The sequence below is a fragment of the Chinchilla lanigera genome, unplaced genomic scaffold (assembly GCF_000276665.1).
Source record: "Chinchilla lanigera isolate Chin_1 unplaced genomic scaffold, ChiLan1.0 scaffold00014, whole genome shotgun sequence".
Classification (NCBI taxonomy): domain Eukaryota; kingdom Metazoa; phylum Chordata; class Mammalia; order Rodentia; family Chinchillidae; genus Chinchilla; species Chinchilla lanigera.
This window is the reverse complement of record NW_004955415.1, coordinates 13,234,384-13,253,931: the sequence shown is the minus strand read 5'-3', so window position 1 is coordinate 13,253,931 and position 19,548 is coordinate 13,234,384. Positions and strand designations below refer to the sequence as shown.

General features: G+C 49.2%; 1 protein-coding gene across 3 annotated transcripts in view; it reads right to left on the bottom strand.

Moving 5' to 3' along the window:
- Positions 1–4,834: 4,834 nt before the first annotated feature.
- Positions 4,835–19,548, bottom strand: part of Stk35 (serine/threonine kinase 35) — a 36,946-nt gene continuing 22,232 nt past the window's right edge. For all 3 annotated transcript variants that reach the window (XM_005380745.2, XM_005380746.2, XM_013512394.1), the window contains exon 4: positions 4,835–5,112. The gene's annotated coding sequence lies outside the window, so the exon portion shown is untranslated. The remainder of the gene's footprint in view (positions 5,113–19,548) is intronic.

Sequence of the window (19,548 nt, the reverse complement as noted above, 5' to 3'; positions counted from 1 at the left end):
GTTGGCCCAGTGGGGGAAGACGGGCTGTTTGCTCCTTTCCCCATTCCCAACCCAACCGCTGTGGCCTGGATGGCTCAGACCCTTTGCTCCTGGGACATGGATGCTACCACCTCAGCCCCAAGTTGTTCTGCCCTTTGCAACGGAGCCCAAGCTTTCCCACAACTGAGCTCCTACCCTGCTGCTGTGGTGGTGACCTGTCTTATCTCTTGTTAAAAATTCCCCAGGGTTGGAACAGACAGACCTGGAGGGCTGGGGTTGAAAAGGCCTGGAGCCAACTGGAGGAGGGGCTGCCCGTGTTTGCACAGGCCCTGGAAGAGCGGATCTGGCTTGGTCAGGATCCTGGATGCCCCCAGGTACTAGTGGCTCACCTGCAGACAGGTGTCTCTTTCTCAGGTGCAGAGAGGGAAGACCGGTTGAGGGCCACAAGGCAGTTTTCTCAATCATACTGAGGCAAGAAGCAGCCTTTCTCCTCACGCAACCCACCAATGGTGACAGTAGAGACTAGCACCGTGGTCTGGGCTGGTTTCTCCGCCTTCTCAAACAGGAGGCAACAAAAATCACAAAGCACTCGGGTTTCAAATCATGTATGGCTTCTTCGATCCCATCAAATAACTTTATTCACACAAACGTCCCTTAATTTACAAAGCCTCAGTCATTCATACACATTAGGGGGATCCACAGTGTTCGAGGAACTTAAATATATGTATCATACCAACCCAAGTAAACCAAGTACAAAAAATATTCATATAAAGTTGTTCACACGTAGGTCCTAGATTACCAGCTTCTGTGCAAAAAAAAAAAAAAAAAAAAAAAGGAAAAAAGAGAAAAGAAAAAGAAAAAGAAAATAAAGAAAAATAGATTAACTAGTATTTGAAACTAACTTTGTGCCTGGCTTAAAACCTCCCTCACACCCAAGTCTGTCCCAATGAACGTTAGGAAGTCAGTAAACTATCCTCCCCTGCTCTGATGGAAAGAAGCCTCTGGGTCACAAGATTTCTTCAAAATGTCCCTTCCTAAAGAAGCTCCTTCTCCTGCGGGACCTCCTGATATCTTCTGCAATCCCAGCAGCCCTCAGGCAACCAATGGCAGTAGACTCATTGCGGTGATGGCTGTGGATGTCAATGTCCCTCCTACTGGTGACTTTGGGAACATTTTGCCAGGAAAGAGCCTCCTGCCCTCATGCCAAGGCAGGGAAGGGGATGGACTGTGCTGACCAGGCCACAACTCCGCACGAGAAGGCGCAGAAGAAATTGCTCTGGACCTTTGGGGGCCCCTGAAAAGCCGAGGGAAGCACAGCTGTTCTGAGGTTGCCAGGCTGTAGAGGGCCAGCTGTCTGGGGACTGCCAGGCTCCTCAGGAGGACAACTAGTCAAAGGGAAGGATAACCAATAGACCCACCTGGAGTGAGAGCCACCCGCGCCCCGTAGGTGTGGGAGCAGGGGTGTCTGCACAATGGGCAGCTGAATGAGCTTGGTGGGCAGGGCCGGAAGGGGCGGCACTGAGTGAGGCAAGGGCAATCAGGGGGTGGAAGCCTGTTTCCAAAAGATGCCCTGAGGCTAACACCTAGATATTCATCCTTTAAAGTTCTGTAAACAGCCAATAACTTAAAAATTTCCCACAATGCCAGCTTTTCTTTTTCTTAGAAAAAGATTCAAGCAAAAATAATCTTATTGCTCCAAACATTGGTTTTTTAGGATAGGAGACAAGTGATATGTTGAGCTAAGAATCTTGGAAGGGAATGACAGAGGTGGGGAATGTCCAGGGCAAGAGGGCTGGAAGGAGGTGAGCAGTGGTCTTAGCACCACAGGGTCCGGGAACAGAGGGAGTGAAGGGCTTTTGCCCCTGCCCCAGGCCTGTTTTTATTTGCTTTAGGGCCACCACTGGTAGTGCCCTAAAGGAAGCCAGGCCCTGCCCAGGGTAACCTCTCCATCCAGTGAGGGCACACTTTTCTCCAGCTGTAAACAGGGTATTTCTTAAGTAAACATTTAATACACTCCCTCAGAAAAGTAGCCATGGGGGCAAGCCCCATCAGGGTAGGAGGAAAGAGTTCCTACGACCTGTCCCAAGGGCCTGGAAAGAGACCAGGCCAAGGCCTGCATCCTTAGTCCCCAGTATCCAGAAGGGGTCAGATGGAGCCAGTCTGGAAGGAGCACACAGTGGCACCCTACTGGCTAGAGGTAAGAGGCAGGGAGGGGGTACTAAGGAACATGGGGCAGAGTGCACCTTTCTGCAGCAGCTTTTCTGTCCTGGGCTAAAGCTGCTAACTGGAGTGCCAAGTGGGTGAGGGGTGTGTGCCTGGCTGCAGCCCTTGGGAAGAACTGTAGTGGGAGGCTGTTATCCTTTTCCTGTGGCTGTGAGTGGAAAGGGAGCAAGAGTGCAAATGATAGATGGACAGACAGGGAGAAGGAAGCCCCACTTCCAGCTGCACCAGGAGGTGTGGTCGGGGGACAATGGAATAAGGCACTATGATCTGTCCCACTGATTCTCTTTGATGGGGTACCTGGGTCCACACTCACGAGGCCCAAGGACAAGACAGTTCCTCCAACAGGATATCCTTTTCACAGACATGAGAACTCTGTCAGAAGGTTTGCGAACTCCTAGAACTTAGGGAGGGCTAACAAACTTGGTGGTGCTGAGATGATGCCCCATAGAGCTGCTCGCAGGCCAGAAACTCAGGTGGGCAGAGGCAGGAAGAGGAAGCAACAGAGGGAGGAAGCTGATCCCATCGGGAGGGAGGAGAGTGGCTGACCCAGGGATGGCCCATTGACCATGGCAGAGCCAGCCTGCGCCTGGCTGGTTGGGTGCCTGCAGTGGACAGGGTAGAGAGCAGGGAGGACAGGCACTTGGGGCTAAAGAGCTGCCCTCACTTGAGCTAGGCAAGAAGTACTGCCGCCCAGCAGGAGCAGGCTGGGAGTGCCTGACGGTGAGAGTGCAGGGAAGACTCCCCCACCCCCAGACTGCCCACTGAGGTCTGCGGGATGAATTCTAATACCAACAAAAGTACCCCAGGGAAACACTACAGACTCAAGACCTTATTCAGACAGAGATCAGAGACTGGGCAAAGCAGGAGAAAGTGAGAGGCAAAAAGCAGGGGACTTGCTAGGTAACAGCCCTCACCAGAGAGTCTAGAGCCCGGTAGCCACCAGGGAGTGTTGGGATCACCAAGTTTGGGGACTGTCTGTCCCATATGCGCCGTATAGAGACAGCTACCCCCACAGAAGGGTGGGGGGTCGGGGGGACGCTGCTGCCTCAATGCTTCCAGCTGCAACTCTGGGTATACTCAGGGCCGTCTGAGAGTCAGAGAGGAGACAAGAAACAGGCCACCAGGTAGACCACAGCCCAGAAAGGGAAGGGCTGTTACCACCTGCAACCCTGGGGCCCTGCGGACAGTAGCCAGCCACCTGCCCAAGGGGAGGGAAGCCTTGGTGCCCAGGGCCTGAGAAGGCTAAAGGGCACGAGTGGCCAAATTGGGTGTGAAGTTGGGCTGGTCTCCCCCATAATCCCAGGGTTATAGGACTGCTGCTTCGGGGAACCCCCTTTTGGTCACACACTAACCAAAATACCCTCCAATTACTTCCCCATCAACCCTATGTTTGGTTAGGTAAAACAACGAACAAAAATGGACATAAACAATTCCTCTTTCCTTTGCCAGTGCCCCCATTCCACTTGGCCAGAACGGGGTGAAAAGCCTGGTGAAGGTCTGGGGCAGCTAGGTGCACATTCAGATGGAGGGTAACGCAGCAACCCAGCAGGAGGCTGCGAGAGCACTGGCAGTGGGAGAAGGGCTGGCTACGCATAAAGACTGGGTGGTGGGGTTGCCGGGTCGCAGCCCAGATGCTTTCAAGTGGCAAGGACCCACATAGGTCTTTCAACAGCCTCAGGGGCTCTGTCTGGCCTGGTCTATCCTGCTTGGGGCAGGTCCTTCTCTTCCCATTAGATACATTTACACTGTGGGTGGGCACCTAACATAAAGTCCCTGGGGTAAGGGAGATGGCGCTTAACAGTGTCTACTACTGGATGTGACACTGGACCCTGTACACAGGGCATATACCCTTTGCTGGGGAGACAATGGCAGCGGCCAGTTGAGAAAAAGCTGTTGTCTGTCATGGCAGGTCATCTGAGGGCACCCTGGGAAGGCGATGGTCCAGCAGACAGCAGGTGTGGGTACTGCCCTCACAGTGGTGCCGATGCCCACGAAGACCCTGTGTGAACTAGGCAGAGGTTTGGCACAACAGTCCTCACGGAAGGTAGGCCTGTGCAGCTGGGCTGGGGCATGGTCACTCTACCTCTTCCCTCGGGCACGCAGTTATACAGGGCGGAAGAGGGGACCCATTCCCATCACTGTGAGTCCTGCCGTGGCCTGGGGCTGCCAACAGCTTAAAAGAGAACCACACCGGCACTTCTGCCTCCTTGTGGAATCCTTCTGGCCAAACCCTGGTTATCTTCTTCCAGGTGGTTCTGTGCCTCTGATGCTGTCCAAGGCCCAAGGGGCAGCCAGGACCAGCCCACCAAGGAGTCCAGCAGCTCCCACATTCATGTCCCATTCCAGGAGAAACCCCAAAATTCTTTCTGGGGTAACAGGTCTTCTCTGGGAAGTGAGATGCTATAAGCAGAACTGAGAGATGTGTAAAGGCAAGAAGACAGAGGGAAAATGAAGGACAAATCCAAACTTGCCCCCTAACCCCTTATTAAAAAAATTGTGTGCTCAAAACATTCCCAGGTTATGACTCACTTTTGGTCTCCTACAAAATTTGCAAACTGGTTGTTCATGTACCATTGTACTGAATTTGGCAAAAAAAAAAAAAAAAAAAAATCAACAGAAAAATTTACACATATGCTTTGTCCACATTGAATTTCTTTCAGGAAATGGTGCCTGTCAACAGCATAGCTTTCTGCTCTTCAGAAGTCTGGATGGTTTAAATTAAAAAATGAAAATGAAAGAGGAGGGGGGCAAAACTAAAAGCAGGGATGGGGGTGGGGGTAAGGACCCAAACAAAAGCTTCACATTGCCGGAGATCCAGCTGTCGGGAGATCGCCAACCAGTCAAGCCACCACCTGTACCTCTGCCGTCCTTTGTGAGACATGATGAGACTGTGGGTCCCGAGGGATCAACCTGGAAGACAGAAGGCAGGCGAGGGGTGGACACTGATCAGCGGGTTAGGGGTGCAGCCCCCAACCCAAACTGACTCAGAAACACTGAAGTGTGCAGGGTGGGGTTTCCTAAATATGTACTTATACGGGGTAAATCAAATGCCACTAAAACTACCCTGCCAGACACTTGACTTCTCAGGCAAGGAAACTGAAGTGTCTAAGGTCACAGTGACTACAGGAAGAGGGGACCAGCCACCAATCTGACTGCAAATCTCATGCACACCTCATTCCCATGCCAGCTTCCCTGTGCCCTTAGCAGAAGGGCTCCATAAGATCCATTCTGGCCGGTCTGTGCCTGAGGATGATAGCCTTGCTAAGCTCAGCCTTTTCTTGCTGCTCTTCAACCTCCTCAAGTTTCCTTATCTTACTTTACAGGTGAGGAGACTGAGGACCAGGCTCCAAGAACTTCTAGCTGCCTGTCACGGTCCTAAGGAGACCAGGATCCCAGTCCCAAGCAGAGAAGTGGACTCAGCCAGGACTTCCTCGCTCTGCCCACTGCTGGGGTTACAGACAAGAGCTCTGGAGCCAGAACTGTGGTTCAGGAACAGCTTTTCCACTCGACACTGGGCAGATCTGAGCCCTCTGTTCGTTGGTCTCATCACTTGTACCTGTGTCACAGGTTAGTGGGAAGATTACACGAACTAATACAGTCATGCGTGGCTTAATGGCCAGGACATGATATGAAAAACACACTATCTGAACTTCATACAGTGCATTTACACAAGCTAAGATGGCTATGATGCCAATGAGCGATACGATCTCATGGGACTGCTGTTGACATTGTCATGCAGTGCACAACCATACTGAGAAAACTCAGAAGAGTGCCTGACTTTGTTGGCTGTTATTTGGCATTACTTTGGTGCCAGGAACCAGTAATACACAAGAGGTCACGGGTAGGGACTTACTTCAGCAGAAACCTAGAACCCAAAAGCCTACAAAGATTAGTCAAGGCAGCCCGGCAACTCAAGGCCCCACACCCAGAGGCCCCTAATCCGAGCTAAGTATAGCCCTGACCCAGGTAGGACTGTCCATTAGGGGAGCAGTGCCCCATCCTCCCTGTATACGCAACCACTGAAGAATGCCAAGTTTTAACCTGAATGTCTCTTTCCCGGTGAGCTTACAACCCTGGCCACTCTCTGAGAAGTGTGCCTCCTCCCAGCCCCATGCCATCTCCGCTCTAACTGCCTGTGCAGTCTCATGACACTGGCCTGTTGTGCTTATCTCTTGGAGAGCACCAGACTGGCCCTCAGAAGAAGCAGGGGGTTATGTGATACTGGACAATTCACCTCCCATCAGCTTCAGTCTCTCCCTCTGAAACCCAGGGGCCCTTTGTGGAGGCCTGAGTGGAATGAGGTTCTTGGCCTACAGGTCCTGACATTTGATGAAGCCACTCCTTCTCAGCCATTGTCACTAGCTGGACAATGACCACAGTGCCTTTAAATAGGGCACAGCCCTCAGTAATTTAGCCATCAAAACTGCTTGTGGTTGGGCATGGGCTCCATGGCAAAGATGCCCCCAACCTCAATGCCACTAGCCAGGTCTAGAAAAGCCTTCAGGAAAGCAGTCTGGCAACAGACTTAGAGGTGACTGGACCTGGAGCTCTCCAATTCCACTCCTGGAAGTCCAGCCCCACTGATAATACCAAAGTGGAAAAGACTTTGTGGATAAAGATCTTCACTGCTTTGAGTTGTGATGCAGTAACTTACAGGTCCCAAAATAAGGGATAAGCAAATGATCCAACTCAATATACCTTGCAGAGGAAGTGAGAGAGCTGCGTGGTGTTCTGAACACTGTATCACAAGTCTGTCTCTGGGCTAAATGGAAGCTTCAGATATAGGACAGCCATGGGTTCAGACAGCTGGCATTCAGCATTATCTCGGGGCAGGTGACATGGAAGGTTTGACGACAAACCCTTTCTTATTTTATCTCTTGGATTAGTTCCCACAGCCCACCCACCTTATTTCTCAGCTCTTGACACTGCAAACACATACTGAGGACTTCAAGGCTTTATAGGTAGCAGCTTCTGACTCAGCATTCTCATCATTGTGTCCCAAAAGGAACCGGGTGGTTTACATTTCCTGCCTCATTTTACCCAGCAACCCTAAGAGGCAGGGGCTATTGTTAGCCTAGTCCTAAAGAGCTGGGGAAAGTGGAGCTCAGAAAAGGGTCACACAGTGAGGAAGTGATAGAGAAAACGGTCCAAATCCAGATTGGGCTCACTCCCAAGATTCTGCCTTTAACATGTGACTTCGTAACAAAATCCCTTCCTAGAGAGACAAGGAGAGCTTAAAGCCCATTTAATCCTGGCATTTATAAATAGATGCCCTCAGAAAAGAGCTCATGGAAGGCTTAAGCTCTCGTGCCCCTGCACAGGTCTGGCACCCAAAGCACTAGGGGGCATGCAGTGCCAACCAGACAGTGAGCAGCCTTCCAGCATGTTCCTTTGCCAGCTGAGCATCTGTCTGGTCTACCCAGAGTCTGGGGAGTCAAACTACTGTTCCCATTCAGGTCACTGGCAGCTCGAGAGCTGGGGAGAGCTGAGGTGAGCAGTTGATAGGTGGGTGGGCTCATGCTGAGCCCCGTTCCTTCTCACCCTGCAGACTTGGAACATCTTGGTGAATAAGGAATTATCTGTTACTCTGAAAGTAGAGCCTCTCTATTTCGTTGACAAAAAGAGTCATCTCTTTGACTATAGGATAATGAAAAGTAAGGAATGGTAGCTCCCTCCCCAGGGTTTCGAAGGTATTGTCTTATGAAAAGTATGAGTCTGGTAACACAACCTCTGGGAGCCACAGCTATGCTTGAAACAGCATGCTCGTAACCAGCAGTGCTCCACTGAGGAAGGGCACAGGCTTACAGCAGACACTTGAGGGTTCAAGTTCAATCCCTGCCACTCACTGCCACTTCCATAACAAGTCTTCCACTAGAAAATGTGGTGCCACTTATCCCTGGAGTTTGCTGTAAGAACTTGAGTGAACTACCCACAACAGCACCATGTTTGGAGTGGAACACTCATTCCATCTCCTTTGTTGTTATTCACGTCAATGGTCATTTTGGTTCCCAGGGTGCCATAAACTGGATGATCTACTACCTATCCTGAGTCACGGTTTAATTCAGGAGATCCCTGTCTGGGATCCTCAGTGTGGGAGTGAGAACATGAAGGTAGTGGAGGTGGCAGTGGAAGGTAGCTCTCTGATCTCCATGTGGAGGGAATGTAAGCCTTAGCTATCCACTGCTGCTGTGGCCCTCAGGAGAACCAGATGATGGCAGGATTCTTAGAACTTTCTGCTCTCCTTATTTGTAGAGATGGAGTTAAGCCCTGGTGAAGGAGCTCAGAGTTCTAAAAATCTGAAATGCAACACCGCTGCTTTCAAGAACGTATTTGCTGGAAGTGTGACAGCTACCTGTAACAGGGTGGACTAAGCCCCCAGGTGACCAATGGCCTTTCAAAAGGTGGGCTTGCATGCCAGTCTGCAGGCTTGAGTGGCACAACATTTCAGTGAGTCCACCTGCTAGCATGGTAGGCAGGGACAACAGGCAACTGCGATGCCAGGTGAACTCCTGTGTACATTTCCTTTCTGCTCTGCACACGCCTATTTATCTGTGAAAAAGTTCTCTGCAGATGGGGAACTTCAGTGTTGGAGGTCTCTATCAAGTTATAAAAGGCTGGTAAGTAGTTAGCCAAGTAAATGTGAGTGGCTGACTGGGACTAAAGCTGTTTTTTTCTAGTCCACCCTGCCTCTCTTCTATGTAACAGAAGACAAAGTCACCTGGCTGGCGCACTGGTGGAGGAAGACGTAGTACGAACTCATGAGTGGATCACTGGGTGAGGGAGCCAGGGAACCAAGAATTCGCCTTACCTAAGTTATTCCACAGTTTTGTATGGTGGTTTTGTCAATACAGCTATCTGGGAGATCTTAGACACCATGTGTAGCTTAATCTGCAAAGCCTCCTTTTGGCTAGACAAACGTGTAGGCGATATCCCTGTTTTACAGATGAGCAAACTGAAATGTGGCTTATTAATTTTTAGTATATCATACTGTGGAACAAGCAGGTACCGGAGGCAAGGTCATCTGTCAAAGACACAGAGAGCAGCCTTCACGAAGTGAGGAGACTTGTGGAGTAGGGTTAAGCTTCTGGCTCACACTCACACATCAACACAGCAGTGCTGGGATGCAATGGCCAGGGAGCCAAGCTTTCGGATGCGCTGTTTCCAAGGGTGAGCTAGCTATCACCTGTGGTGCTGAGCTGGGCAGAACCAGTGATAACTGTGCTGCAAGCGACCCGCATGCAGCACAGCACCCCGGTGTCCTGTAGTCAGGGTTAAAGATGGAGGGCAGGGAGGGTGGAGGGAGAACGCTGTCTTAGGCTCCACATCTGCATGATGTCCTGTTGTCTGGGAGAAGGGGGACAAGAGGCTCATGCCTTATGGTCTCTGAGACCTGACCAGGAGGTCAAAGTAAGACAGCTCGTCCACAAGGGTGATACTAAGAAACAGGTCCCAACTGTGGGGAGGACTATGCAAAGAGTATACTTACAGCATGGCAAAGTGGTGCTCTGTCAAGGGTGTGGGCCCTGGAGCAGAAGGACCCCAAATTTATACCATCCCTCCCATTTACTAGCTCTGACCTTTATCAAATCAAGGCACCCAAGCCTCAGTATTCTCAGCTTAAAACACGGAAATGCTTTCTTTGCTGGTGAGTACCAGTGACAGCACATGTAACACGTATAATGTAGCAGGAGGTACTTAGTAAGTTATGATGGTATTATATCTAAAAACATAAAAACAAAACAAAACAAAGCAAAACAAAACAACCCCAGAAATCTTACAGTTGCTTGCTCAGGAAAAATTCCAGGCAAGATGACTTAGCTCAAGTCAGTTTTTTCTCAAGGTGACAGACTCCTTTCTGCTTTGGGCTTTAGCTCCTACTGGTTTGATTACTGCCTGTCCCCTACAGCTGTCCCTCAACAGGACTCACCCTTCCAGACCCCTCCATGCATGCCTCCCAGGAAGCAGGTCCACAGGACCCAGTCTCTCCTGGAATCCTGCTATCCACATACCTCAGACCTCAATAACCATGCTGTAGGGCCAATCCTACCACCCGAGACTCCAAGCTTCTGCAAGCACAGCCCTCTGCTTCTCCTACCCCTCCCCATTATCAAGCAGTTTTGGGTTTTTAGAAGGAGCTCAAAGGCTGAGTGACTGGTAGAAACTGAGTTGTATATGGCAGTATAAAATTAATTTATAAATTTCTCAGAATCATTTATTCAATATGACAGCATCTTAACACAAAACTATGGTCATAAAAATCACTGTCTTTGCTTGAGTTCCCACTTCTCTGCACACACTCCCACTGGACATCTGAGCAGCCAGGTGTGGAGAGGGATGCTTGTCTTCACCCAGACGGCTGGCTACTCCTCCATGCTTCATCAGCTGGGAAGAGACAGGGCCAAGACTGTGTCCCACCCTGACATCCTGCTACCTTCCCACCACGCGGGATCATGGATTTTCTTGACATTACAGAACCCATGGGTTATAGAATCAGGAAGTTCCTGCCTCTACTCCAGCTTTCTCCACTGCCCTTCCCTTATCAACTTTTTAGCAGGAAGTTCTCCGTCAAAGAGAAAGAATACCCAACTGTCTACAAATATTTTTCTGTTTATGTGAGAGGGCCCTTGAAATCCAGGTGTGGTTTCAGACCATGTCCTCTGAGTCTAAGTCAGCCATGGTAAGGGGTTTATGACCAGAGCAGAGTGAGGTGAGACTTAGGTTTGATATAAAGTTCTGGATTCCCCAAAACTTAAAATGCATGGTCTCTTCTCAGGCCTAACCATTCCCATTTACATGTAAAATGGGAAAAATACCTACTACCCCCACTTTGCCAGCAAGAAGCTCAGGGAGATGTGCTGGATCCTGGCTGCGTGCCCCTGGGGCAGTGGACGACTCTCAAACACGTGCGGTGTTGGAAGAGGCAGCAGGGAGGCCTCCATGAGGACTGAGTACCGGCTCTTGCACAGCTAGCGGTCTCCCTTTCACCTAAGAAACCCTAACCCCATCTTCTACATCCTGTGGACTTCTATGTGTGTGTCCAGAGGCTGCCCTATGGACCCTAAGAGGCACAGTCACCCAGACTATAACAGCACAAATACAATCTTATGTGTGGGTTCCCAGGTGGCAACCTATTCAGAGATGCTGAACTAAAATTCAGGAAAATATTGAAGCCAAGAGGACCTCTGTAGTTTCCTTATGTATGCAAGCAAGAACTCTTAACTAGGAAGCAGCACTGAATAATACTACAACCTGTGTGCTTGGGGTGGGGGGTGGAGGGGATCAGTGAATATTTGGAGTGAGGCAGATGTCAGCTCCTAACACCACAGCCTCTCTAATGGCAGGTGGTGAGGTTCCTCTCCCTAAAGGTTTTAAGCAGAGCCTGGGATCCTCCTGATAGGGATGAACACCATGGACAGGAGGCAGGCTCTATGTCCCATCAACTGATGCCCAGTCCACAACTCACTTTCTACAGTGAGAACAGAGCTGGCCGGCCCAATGTATGGCAGGGTGTGACTTGACAGAGGGTGTGAGCAGAGCTTAAAGCCAAGATGGTATGCTGCCACAAACACATGTCAGCTTTATCTCAAGTATACCAGGAAGTTCAGTCTGGGCATTGAGTGATTCTATGCCAACTCCAGCAAGCACTTACTGCAGAAGCTCTGAGGCATAGAGACCTAGTCTCATTATAGTAGTGATCATGTCGTCACCACTGCTAACTCAATATTATTTTAAGCCTTCTGATTCCCTTAGTATGCTGCCAAAAATGTTAGTTGAGTATGAAAAGAATCATTCCTGTGCAGACTGAAATTCTAGAGGTGGAGGTCTCTGGCGATCAGCAGCAGGCAGGGATGCACACTGAGTCATCTGTCTGGGTCTGAGAACCCAGACTCATTGAAACCTGGTCTCTCTGGGCAGTCAGACCCTGGGCACTGGGCTTGGTGGCTTCTCTTAAGCACCTCTGCTGGTAAACAGGTACTGGGTGGAACTCTCAACCAACTGAAAGGAACTTTTTGTCCCCAGAAACAGCACCAGTAATTGGCAGTTAGCTATGTGGATGCCCTAAAGAATTCCCTTCCTCTACTTATTAAGCATAGGGTTGAAATTAAAACTGCCAATTGCCTCAATTGGCCCCCACAGAGATAGTTCAGCTGTGGCTGCTGTGATTAGCTAAAAAAGGGCCTGGGGAAAAGGCTGGGATACTGGGATTACCCTAAAGGCCCTCTACCAGGAGGATAATGTCTAAATCCCTCTGCTAGCTAGAAGAGGTCACTCTTCCATATGGGGGCAGGACAATTTGTGGTTATAGAAGGAAAGATACCAACAAGGTGGTACCCCCAGAGCAGTCTAGGCAAAGGGAAACCAGCTGGTGTTCTGGCTGTTGCAACTGGTCCAAAGTTGTACACACCAGGAAACTAACGAGGGTACTTGCTAAAGGGTTTGGAACCCTAAGAGAAAGCGTACCACAAACTGTTAAGAAGAAGACAAATGAAAACACATGATTAGCCTGTGAGGTCTGCCAAAACCAAAACAGGGTGAGTACCACACTGAGACACCATTCCTGGATGCGCTATGTGCAGGCTACAACTTCAATGGGTACAGTGTGTGTGCGCCATCCTGCATCTGGGGTCTGGAAGAGGTAGCTGGACCATTTGCCCAAAGTCAGCCAGCCAGTAAGTGGCAGAGCATCACTTTAAACCTAGGCTTACCAGGTCATCAGGTTCAACAACGAGTCCCGTGATGCCTGGATATCATTATGGAAGCAAAAGCATCCAACCCTCTGCCAGCTGCTGCCCTGTCCTCCTTCACAGGCTCAGAAACGCGGCTGTACAGTCTCACACCTTCTGCAGCCACAGTGCCAGGTACAGCATCTCATTTTTCTCCCCTGGGAGAGCTGACAGCTCACTGCTCACTGTTCCTGACTCACCCTCCTAAAACACAGCCTTGCACAGTGTCGCCCACTCACCCAACCTGCCCCACCTACTCATAGGATGAAGTTCATCCTCCTCCTCAGGTTGGCATTCCAGGTTCGGGGCAACACAGTGCCACTTAAGCTTCCAACCCTGGAAGCTCTGTGAGACACAGCAGGGACACCCTTTCCTCACATTCCCCATGTTCTACCTGTGCTCTTGCCGACCCCTGCCTAGGAGACACTCGCCAGTTCTTTGCTCAAGGCCCATCTCAAGTCACACATCCACATGTTGCCATCACTTATCCGAAAGCCAGCATGCCTTCTTCCTGTAGCCCTGAGACAACAGAGTCACTTGACACTTACCCAGATGGACTTTCTTGGGAAGAGCCTGGCTCCAGCTGTAGCCTTTGAGCTAAAGACAATCAACTGAGTAACCAGGAGCAAATCACTTTCTCTCTGGAAGGGTGCAGGGGTGAGGGAGGTTGGGAGCATTGATACAGAGGACACAGGTAAAGATTTAACAAGACAAATAGAGCTGGGCATGGTAGTGCATACCTGTAATCCCAGCACAGAGGGAGAGACAGGAGCTTCAGAGCCAGCCTGAACTACACAGTGAGACCCTGTCTCTGCCCCTACAAAAAAACCCCAAACAAGATAAACAGTGGGGAGTGCTGAGTCTGGCAAGCAGCTCAAGCTCAGTAAGATCTCACAAGGCAGGGAGACAAATCCCCTACCCCGTCACATCCCACCTCCTGGGCTACAAAGTCAGCTGGGCTACAAAGTGAGCTAGAGGCCAGCCTGAACTGCATAGCAAGACCCTGTCTCAAAAAGACCAAAAAAAAAAAAAAAAAAAAAAAAAAAAAAAAAAAAAAAAAAAAACCCCCAAAACAATTTTATTATAGCTAGCAATCATACTCCTGGTGTTACATAACTATTAAAAATAAAAAAGAGTAAAATGCTATTGCTAGAAAGCTGCTCCACAGTAAAACCATCATGTTGCCCATATGACTAGACTGGTACAGGTTTTCAGTTCTAGAAAGTAAAACAAAATTCTGTTTTTGAGTCCTGATTACAGCAGAGTGCATACACAAGTAAAGACCTAAGAGCCAGACAAATCAGTCACCTATGAGAAACTGATTACAAGGTAAGAACAAAACAACGAAGTTGAGCTGAATATAAAGTCAAGAACAGGGGCCTGGGTCCCAGAGTCATTCTACTCCATGCTTGTGATACCTCCCCACCCCAAGTCCCTCTCCTTTTTGCAGTGGTTACTAACCTCTTAGTTCTGCCCCAAGGACAGTTACATGAGCCAGAGACCATGGAGTCACCCCTTCCTCATGGCCCTAATTCAGGTCATCTAAGAGCCCTTTGGAAAACCCCAAAACTTACCCTCTGCCATCTCTAGTGCCATGATCTCTAACCCTGGCAGCTAGGATGTCCTAACTGGGCTTCCTACTCCCACCATGCTTGTCTCTCTTCAAGTCTGCTGGCCACACAACAGCCAGAGCAGGCCTTTAAATGCGAACATCCAAGGTCAAAATCACAGTTCAGCCTTTTTGCCATGACCTTCAGAGTTGCCCTGATCAGGCTCCTGACTCCTCCTGGCCTTACCCTGCTGTGCCCACAGGGCTCCAGACACCCTTCCTCTTCTGGGCGAAGGCCAGTGTCACCCTCTGATCGTCTTAGATAGGTCTCACATTTTTCTGCTGTTTTCTGATCGTCTTAGATAGGTCTCACATTTTTCTGCTGTTTTCTTCACCCATTCCCAACTGATATTGTATCTGCAGTACTCCTTTATGACAGACATGTCTCTTAAACTGGGGTCTAAGTTTGCCTTAGACCAGGCCTATTTTTTCACCAGTGTATTACAAGCACCTCAATAAAAAACTAAAGGATCTGTCTGTCTGTCTACCTATCTATCTATCTATTTTGGATCTTTTTGAAACATGGTCTCACTACACAGTTCAGGCTGGTCTTGAACTTGCTTTGTAGCCCAGGCTGGCCTAGAACTTACAATGATTCTCCTGCCTCAGCCTGCCGAGTGCTGGGATTACAGGCGCGAGCTACCACGCCCAGCTCCTTTTCCTTTTTATTAGAAGGAAAAGGAGGGCAGCATAGGAACCAACACACTCTGAGATGCTACCAGTAGTTCTAGTTGTCTGACTAAGAAATGGCATGAAAAGAGCAGGATCCAGCATCTGTCAAGTGCCTGGGCATGCCTGGCATTCCCTTGTTACCTTCATATTTGTGGTAACCCCTACATAAGTCTTAGTGACCTCATTTTTACCAAGAAGGACTCCAAAACCCAGAAAAGTGCCCAGGGTTTAAATGCATCAATGTCAAGGACTATCCATTTCCACAACCCAGCACACAATATGTGTTCAGTCTATCCCTGGGGGATGAATGAAGTTTTCCAGTCAAGATTCAAAGCCCATGCATCCCACTATCACCATTCCATGTGCCCCACTCAGTCTTTGTCTTCCCTTTCTCTAGGGGTGATCTTCCTACCAGCAGACTTTGCTGTTACCCTGGGCTGCCCTCCTGGTACTCACAGGAGATTACCCAAGGCATTCTTCATTAGTAGGCTCTGAAGTCTACTTCCCTAGGACTAGGGAGGCAAATGGAGAAGCTAAATTACTTCTTCCTCCCAGGAAGGAGGAGGCCACAAGGCCTCACCTTGTCTTACATACGTATACACTGAGACTGAGCAAGAAAACACTGTCCCATCCTAGAACAATGGCCCACCACTGAATGAGGAACATGCTGAGGCTGAGGGATGGGGAAGGGAGCACAAGAATGGTCCTTCAGGGGCCCTGGTTCTCTGAATGAGGAAACCAGAACCCAGACAGGAGTTGCTTGGCCAAAGTAATAAGAATCAACAGTAGAATTATACTGGCCAGGATTAGAACCTTGTAGGCCCTCCTGGCTTTCAGGCCTAGCTCCAAGCTTTCAGGTGGTAAAATGATAAAACATGAGGGCCACACCCTATATATTTAGAAGATAGCAAGGTGACAGTTGTGACTCTGCCCTCCTTAGCAAGGATGGTTCTCCAGTTTGTGCGTGCCTTTGGCCTGGAAGAAAACTCCAAAACCCACCCTCCTTAACTTCCAACTCTGCAGGTTTGAGGTGGGGCAAGAAATGCGCCTTTTAACAAGTTCCCAGGTGATGCTGGTTTGCAGACCACGTTTTGAGAAGCACTGTGCTGTATGTATTTCTCACTGAGGCTGTGTGTGTTGGGAAGTGGGATCTAGTGAGGAGGGGCCAGAGGAGTGTGATGATGGCTTGAGGCTATCTTCCAGATCATGGGATAGTCTTGACTATTCTCTAGGAAACTCCTCATGATACACTCAGTTCCTGCCACCGAGGAAATGGAAGCAATCCTTCACCTTCCAACCACAGCTATACTTCGCCTAGGGCCAAGGGATAAAGACCACGGAGACTCCCCTATTTAGTCTGCTCATGGCATCACTCAAACCTAATTCTAGCATGTATTTTTTTTTTGGTACCAGGATGGGAACTCACGACCTCGAACTTGTCAGGCAGGCACAGTGCTGCTGAGCTACATCCCCCAGCCCCTCAAACCTAATTCTAGAAGCAGGTGGGAAACTAGAGTTCTCATGACAGCCACTGCACTGCTACAGGACATCTGTAACTGTGGGATGAAACTGTGTGCTCTCCAAAGGCTTTTGGTGCCACACTGGGCTGGCTGGTGCCCAGGCTGAGGAGGGCGGAGGATCTCTGGACAGTGTCAGTGGTGACATCTGGATTTCACGTCGGGGACTTGGCCTAAACCCCAGAATAAGTTTTACTGAAGATAAAAAGACACCCTGTTGTTTGTGTGGGGTGTGGTGTATTCACCTCCTTTCTGTTGCCCTATGCAAACCAAGGGTACCTTCCAAACATTTCACCAAATCCAAGCATGCAGTCTGGTTACTAACAACAAAGAAGTTTTCACTTGTGACTTCTAATTCTCTTTATGCTTGATAAAAGGGGCTGGGCTGTGCTGGCGATGCCCATACAATCTGCCAAACTCCAACAGCACTACTCTTACATTAAGCCTTAGATTTCAGCTTTCTGGTAGGGCATGTTTTAGACATGTCCAAAAAGAACAAAAAAGTGGTGACTGAGGAGAGGGTGTTGCATGTGGTTGCTAAGGGTGTCCCTTTCCCAAAAGAATGAAGTAGATGTCCAATGAGTCAACTGGCTAGCACTGTCTTGGTAATTTCCCCATTAAAAGAGATGACCAGTACACCAAAATCCAACATGATACACCAAAACCATCCTGCTTTTTCCATCACTGTCACAGTACCATGTCTCTGGATTCAGCAAAAAAAAAAAAAAAAAACTAGTCACCATTCCGAACACTGCTTCCTCTGACTCTATATCAATATCCTTTTTGATGCCTAGGAAAACAGGAGCATTTCCATTTTCCTCACTATGCACTATTAGGCACCTAGGTGGTTCCAAATCCATTCCTTCCGAGTCCCCAGACATCACTTTCTCTAACAAAGAAACAAAATACAGAATTTTTTCTGACCTGTGTATGATGCAGGCTGAGTTATAACTTTCCCCTGGCACCTCTCACTGAAAGTGAAATTCCTTTAAAGCTAGGAAACTCATTGCAGTGTTTTATGGTATTGATTTATTTTACACCTGGTTGGCAGTTTTAAGGCCCGCCATGCCAGAGTCCTAGAGATAAGTGCTGGTGGAGGTTCCATTTCTTTGATTTTGTAACACCATGGAGGACTCACTAGAGGAAATGAAAGGGGCTGGGAGTTTCACAGCTCTGCTATAACTATCAAGACAAAATCCTGGGTACTCTCTCTCCCCAGGCCTGGCTACACTTCTCTCTACTCTGGGATTCCACTATACGAACAGATGAGACTACTGTACTCTGAGACGTGACCTCACATTCCACCTGCCTGCTACAAGGCACCCCAAAAGCATCCTTTAAGAACAGACCCCAAACACCATCTCCTCCATGAAGTCTCTCCTTTGCTTTCCTGTCTCCCTGCATTTCGCTTGGGCCCAGGTCTTATCCCACTATTAAACAGTAAACTCCTAGGGGACACTCTAGGGCCTACTCTTAGTGATCAACAGCTTCACTGGACAAGAGTCTGCCAGGTGCTAGGACTCCTGCCCACCAAACCTGACTTCACCTTAGAACATTTCAATCAAGGGCTACAGCTCCACCAATCACAGCGAGTTTGCTGTGGGTGCTCACAAATTCCTTGAAACAGGCTTTTTTCTGGGGTGTGAGGGACCAGACAAGTAGAATACCTTCTGTTCCTATTGGAGAACTTTTCTCACCAACGGTCTCACAGACAGTTCTGTTGGTACTCCCTAAGGGCCTCATGCTTTCCTGGCTGCCCAGTTGTGTACTCTGAGCCTCTCACTCTCCAGCCATTTAGTAATTCTGACCTCAGCCTGCTCAGATGGCTTCTGCCTCTTGTGCTGCTGGACCCCTCATTATATGGGTGCCTTTCTATCACAGCTGCCACCTCTGCCAACGTTTGGGGCTGGCAGGGTAACCTCAGAGAAATCTGAATGAGGATGACTTCATCTGAAGTAGTGGCAGGTGACCTTGCTGTGGTGTGCCTAAGATCAGATGTCAGACTGGAGAAACCCATGACACCCTGTCCTCTGAGATCTGTGGGGTCATTGGTGTAGTGCCACTGGAGTGGAACCCACCATCTGCCAAAAAATATAAATCAGGAGGCAAAATGAATAGTGAACTCTCCAATAAGATGCACCCTGTAACAAAATCCTGGCTCTCAAAACCTGAGAACTTCTGGCTCCCTTATCTGTAGAACTGGGGCAAACAACGGAATAGTTAGGAAGGTGATTTATAACAAGAGTAGTGCTTACTTTAGGGCCAGAGATGAAAAATGCAGGGTCACTGCCTCTTTACAAGTCAGGGGCCCCTCAAACCAGGTTTTGGTAACCCACAGCTATTAGTGTCAGTGAGTGTGTCTCCCTGGGGTTAAAGGAAATGGAACCTGGAAGGAGTCCCTAGCTGCTGCTCATAGCTGGCTGATTACGAGAGCCCCTGAGTTGCCCAGAGGGATGCTGTCTGTCTGTCTGGAGCCAAGGATACCAGGGAGGGAGAGAATGTGAGCAGCATCTGGGCCTTGGCTGTCAACAGCCCCAGGGCCTGCCTGAGCCCTCCCAGATGCTTTCAAGTCCTGCAGCTTCAAGGGACAGCTGATCCTTGGGGCCAGAAGCCTCATTACATAATTGACAGCTCAGCTTTGTCCCGCCAAGCAAGGGGAACAATCAAGAGATGGCAACATCAGCCTTCCCCACTACAGGAGGAAAACTTCCAAAAACAACCAGTACAGACAAGGGCCCAAGAGATGTGTCTCTGTATACTGGTACCTAGAAGCCACCAGGGTCTTCAGAATTGAAGGCTGAGCTTCAATTTCTTAGAGGAAAAG